Here is a 6,648-nt window from a genome sequence, read left to right on the forward strand (position 1 = left end):
AGGGTGATAATGTTTTTAGGTATTCTGAGATATTTACAAAGGTATATAGTTTTGTTAGCCTTCTCTAATATATACCTTGAAAATCTTAATATTGCAACAAATCTTCTTTCAGAAGTTTTACTCTTTGACTGGTTTGATTGCTTTATTTAACCTAGCTTCTCCTAGATAATATTTGTATGTCACTGACAATGATATCTTTTTGGATGCCATTTGTGAAGTGAATAAATTAGCCTTGTATCAGGTGGAATGAATGAATTGAATGTTCTGCCACACAGTGTAAGTCTGCCTGTATAACTGAGTAGTCAGTGCGGCTGAGTGCCATAAGTAGTAACCGAGTTTTTATTTCCGACACTGCTACGGATTTTGCATTGATGGTAATACTGGACTGCAATCCACAAAGTCTCGTGATACCAGTTGAGGAGCTACTTGAATGAGAAGTAGCGGGTGCAAAATTTGTAAGGCCAGGAGAGGTCAGTGTTCTGATTTCGACTCACACCATACCATACTCAAATGACGCCATGGGCTGACATGGTGATCATTTTTTCCTTATGGCCAGTTTTTCAGTATATGACTAGGTGTCCTCTGACATTGTTTTGTATTCCAGTTTGATGGTGAGTTGATGATGCCAACAAATGTGGTTGCTGGAAAATTGGTTGTGATAATGGACTAATCTGTAGTGTAGCCCAAGGTCTAGGTTAGGTTCAGATGTAACAGCTTGGATGTGAGTTTGTAAAGCAACCAAATGAGAGTGTAAGAAAACTGGTTGTACTGGCAGACCACTCTGTGGTGTTGGGATTGTCATTGGTTAGATTGAAATAATGTGGCTCAATTGTGAGTTGGTGAAGACAATGAATGTGACTGGAGGAAAATTGGCTGTGGGGATGGACTGATCTGTAGTGCAGCCCAATGATTTTCAAAAACCTTTTGGAGTATTTTCAAAATGTCCTGACTTCTGAGGTTGTGGTTACATGGGAACCTAAGAATAGATTTTAAATATTACAGAATATTCTGTTTTATAAGACAACACAATATATTCCATTATGTCAACAGGTACCTTCACACACTTCACATCATGACTTTTTATCAGATCCTAACTTCTCATTGATTTTGCCATATTCACATCACTGACTGTACAAACAGTTACCAACTGCAGTATGCAAAACAAAAGCTGGTGACACTGTAAGTGCACTTTCACCATCATTTCGATACTATTTCAATACTATCATCAAAAGAACAAGTTTGTACTCCTTCACTTAAAGTAGTATGAGAGAAATCTACAACTTGCATCTCATTATTACATTTGTTATCTACTAGATTTTCACTTTGACAGCCCATCAGTGACAAAAATTTCTAAATTCAAACATGAATTTTCTCTTACATCTTCATTTAGTTGCATATTCTGAATTCCAATACCTAATTTGTTGCACATATTGTGTATATCTTAATTTAAACTACCAATGTCATTATTAATTTTGTCCATTTTTGAACTCAGTACTTTCATTAACTTTTAGCATTTCAGGTGGAAAGCCATCATTTTCTGTCACTTTGTGTTCTCTACTCCCAGACACACTGTCTTTTACTTTTACGTTGTTCATTTTGCCAGTCAGTCAGTTTACCTTTTATTGTCTTTCTGTAACTTTGCTGTTATCATCTGTAGTTCATAAATATGATGAATGATGGTATCCCTTAGGGAAATGGCAATTAGGGACAGGAAAGGACACAAGGTGCACTCACTGTGTATGCCTGACAACCTCATTCAGTATGTTGAAGAGCCTATTCCAGGAGCCATTGAGGGAACAGTGTGCAACAAATTGCACATTGTGGCACATATTAGAACAAACGATGCCTATCATCTCGGCTCCGAAGTCATTCTTGGGTCATTCCAGTGACTGGCAGAGAAGGTTGAAAAGACTAGCTTTATGTGTGGAGTTTCAACAAAGCTCACCATTTGCAGCATTGTCCCAGAACTAATCATCCCTTTGATAGTGAGTCGAGGGGAAGAACTGAACCAGAGACTTCGAATGTTCTGTGACAAACTAGGCTGTGACTTCCTGGACTGGCATAATAGGGTGAGAAGTATAGGGTCCCCTAAATAGGTCAGGTGCGCACTACGCCTCAGAGGCTGCTACTAAGGTAGCTAACTGTGTGTGCAGTGCACGCAAGGGTTTTTCAGATTAAGTAGCTCTCCATCTAATCCAGATAACGATGGCTACAGGAAACCCTGAAGTATCAGAGTAAAAGAAATGCCTCTCACAGGTGAGAGTATTAAAATCCTAATGGTAAACTGCTGAAGTATTCATAAGAAAGTACCAGAGTTAGAAGCATTCCTGAAAGCACTGAAGCTCACATCCTAGGTACAGAAAGTTGGTTAAAACCTGAAATTGATAGCAGTGAGGTTTTTGGGGGAAAATTAAATGTTTATTGAAGAATAGGCAAATGGGAAATGGAGGTGGCATATTTGTCACAATAGACAAAAAACTCAAATCCACTTAGATAGAAACTGAATCTGCATGTGAGATTGTTTGAGCAAGACCCATCATCAGGGGTGGGCATAAAATGATAAAGGTAGCCTATTGTCCACCAAGCTCATCTCCTGATGTAGTCAAAAACTTCAGAGAAAACCTCAGTTCAATTGTAAGTTCCCCAATCACACTGTAATCTTTGGTGGAGACATGAATTGGGAAAATTACAATTTTGTTAGTGGTGGGTGTGATGAGACATCCTGTGAAATTTTACTAAATACCTTCCGTGATAACTACCTAGAACATATAGTTAGGAACCCCATTCTTGATGGAAATATATTGGATCTAATGGCAGCAAATAGATCTGACCTCTTTGAGGATGTCCACATTGAAACTGGTATCAGTGACCACGATGAGGTTGTGGAACCAATGCTTACCAAAGTACAAAAGTAAACTAAAACAAGTAGAAAGATAATTTTTTTCTGTGAACTAGATAAAAAAATCAGTAATGTGTTATCTCAATGAGGAACTTAAAACTTTCAGCACAGGTCAGGAGCCAGGAGCATGTAGAGGAACTATGGATAGATATATACCCACTAAAACAGTTCACAATGGAAGGGAACCTGCATGGTATACAGTCACTATAAAGAAACTTACAGTATATATATAATAGGTGTAAAATAAAGTGTAAGGCTATTGTAGATAGAGAGATGCTGAATGAAACACATTTGGCTGTCAAGAAAACAATGAGTAATGCCTTCAATGACTGCCATAGCAGAATATTGTCAAATGACATTTCACAAAATCCAAAGAAATTCTGGTCATATGTAAAAAGGCTGTTATTGGCACCAAAGTTAGTATACAGTCCCTAATGAATGAAACAGGAACTGAAATTGCAGGTAGCAAAGCAAAAGCTGAAATGCTGAACTCCATTTTCAAATGTTCCTTTACAAAGGAAAGCCAAGGAGAAGTGCCCAATTTATCCTCATACCACTGAAAAGATGAATAAAATCAGTTTTAGTATCAGTGGTGTTGGGAAACAGATGAAATCATTAAAACTGAACAAAGCTCCAGAGCTGGATAAAATCACTGTCAAATTCTACACTGAACTTGCGGCTGACTTAGCCCATCTTCTCACTATAATCTATCATAGATCCCTTGAACAAAAGATGGTGCCCAGTCCTTGGAAAAAGACACAGGTCACATCCATCTACAAGAAGGGTGGTAGAAGTGATGTACAAAACTACTGTCCAGTATCCTTGATGCTGATTTGTTGTATAATCTTAGAACATATTCTGAGCTCAAACATCATGAGATATCTTGAATACAATGACCTCCGCAATGCCAACCAGAACAGTTTTTGAAAACATCAGTAATGTGAAACACAACTCACATTTTTCTCACATGACATACTGAGAGCTTTGGATCAAGGTAACCATGTAGATGCAATGTTTCCTACCAAAAAGCATTTGACTCAGCACCACACCTATTCTTGTAGCCAAAAGTACATTCATGTGGGTTTTCAAGTGAAATTTGTGACTGGATTGAGGACGTTTCGGTAGGAAGGACACCGCATGTTATCTCGGATAGAGAGTCGTCATCAGATGTAGAAGTAACTTCGGGTGTGCCTCAGGGAAGTGCTGGGACTCTTGCTATTCATGTTGTATATTAATGACCTTGCAGACAGTACTAATAGTAAAATCAAGCTTTTTGGAGACAATGCAGTTATCTACAATGAATATCTGAGAGAATCTATATAAATATTCAGTCATATCTAAAAACAAAGATGATGAGACTTACCAAACGAAAGCACTGGCACGTCGATAGACACACAAACAAACACAAACATACACACAAAATTCTAGCTTTCGCAACCAACGGTTGCCTCGTCAGGAAAGAGGGAAGGAGAGGGAAAGACGAAAGGATTTGGGTTTTAAGGGAGAGGGTAAGGAGTCATTCCAATCCCAGGAGCGGAAAGACTTACCTTAGGGGGAAAAAAGGACGGGTATACACTCGCACACACACACATATCCATCCACACATATACAGACACAAACAGACATATGCAGCATATACAGCAACAAAGAACAACATGCATCAATTAAACAGTCAGAGGAAAACAAAATCTTAAGACGGCCACCAGAACAAGCACAAATAGAACCCGAAGTGACACACATGTTAGATATAGAAGAAAAATTTCAGCTGACATATATAGAATACAAAGACACAAATACAGACATTAGACCATTCTTGCATAGACCACCTAATAACCCACAAGTTGAAACAAATATAACAACTATCAACACAATCATACACAACAAAATAAATGAAAATACAACTATGGAAGAGTTACAACTACTGGTTTATATAGGAGCACTCACTACACTAAATATACACACTAGGCAGAGATCAGAACCAACCAATACACAGAAGAAACCCACAAAACCAGCATGGCAACACAGGCTACAGATTAGAATAGAAAAACTGAGAAAAGACATCGGACAGCTAACACAATTTATAAGAAATGAAATATCAGACAAAAAACGAAAAAGGTTAGGCGAAATCTCTCAACAAGAAGCGATAGAGCAATTAGATGAAAAGAAGCAGAAATTACAAGCATTGACCAAATGACTTAGAAGATATGAAAAAAGTGAAAATAGAAGGAAACAAAACCAAACATTCAACACAAACCAAAAGAAATTTTACCATACAATAGATAACACACATATTAAAATAGACAATCCACCAAACATAACAGACATGGAACACTTCTGGAGCAACATATGGTCAAACCCGGTACAACATAACAGACTTGCACGGTGGATACAAGCAGAAACAGACACATACAAGATGATACCACAAATGGCTGAAGTGATAACTTTGCAACATGAAGTCACCTGAGCAATTAATTCTACGCACAATTGGAAAGCCCCTGGAAAAGATAAAATAGCAAATTTCTAGTTAAAGAAGTTCACCTCAACACATTCACATCTAACTAAATTATTTAACAGTTACATTGCAGAACCATACACATTCCTTGATACACTTACACATGGAATAACTTATCTGAAACCTAAAGATCAAGCAGACACAGCAAACCCAGCAAAATATTGCCCCATAACATGCCTACCAACAATATACAAAATATTAACTTCAGTCATTACACAGAAATTAATAACATGTACAACACAGAACAAAATTATAAATGAAGAACAAAAAGGCTACTGCAAAGAAGCACGAGGATGTAAAGAGCAACTGATAATAGATGCAGAGGTGACATATCAAGCTAAAACTAAACAACGGTCGCTACATTACGCATACATTGATTACCAAAAAGCTTTTGATAGTGTACCCCACTCATGGTTAATACAAATATTGGAAATATACAAAGCAGATCCTAAATTGATACAGTTCCTAAACATAGTAATGAAAAATTGGAAAACCACAATTAATATCCAAACAAATTCAAATAATATCACATCATAGCCAATACAGATTAAGTGTGGAATATACCAAGGAGACTCATTAAGTCCTTTCTGGTTCTGCCTTGCTCTGAACCCACTATCCAACATGCTAAATAATACAAATTATGGATATAATATTAATGGAAGATACCAATACAAAATCACACATTTGCTATACATGGATGATCTAAAACTACTGGCAGCAACAACTCAACCAATTACTAAAGATAACAGAAGTATTCAGCAATGATATAAATATGGCTTTCAGAACAGACAAATGTGATAAAAATAGCATAGTCAAGGGAAAACACACTAAACAAGAAGATTACTTATTGGATAACCACAGCGACTGCATAGAAGCGATGGAAAAAACAGATGCCTATAAATATTTAGGATGTAGAACAAAAATAGGAATGGATAATACAAATATTAAAGAAGAACTAAAAGAAAAATATAGACAAAGACTAACAAAAATTATGAAAACAGAATTGACAGCAAGAAACAAGACAAAAGCTATAAATACTTATGCTATACCAATATTGACCTACTCATTTGGAGTAGTGAAATGGAGTAACACAGACCTAGAAGCACTTAATAATGCCACAAATATAGAATACATCACATACATTCAGCAACAAAAAGATTCACATTAAGCAGAAAGGAAGGAGGAAGGGGATTTATCGACATAAAAAACCTACATTATGGACAGGTAGACAATTTAA

The sequence above is a fragment of the Schistocerca serialis genome, chromosome 1 (assembly GCF_023864345.2).
Source record: "Schistocerca serialis cubense isolate TAMUIC-IGC-003099 chromosome 1, iqSchSeri2.2, whole genome shotgun sequence".
NCBI classification, from domain to species: Eukaryota; Metazoa; Arthropoda; class Insecta; order Orthoptera; family Acrididae; genus Schistocerca; species Schistocerca serialis.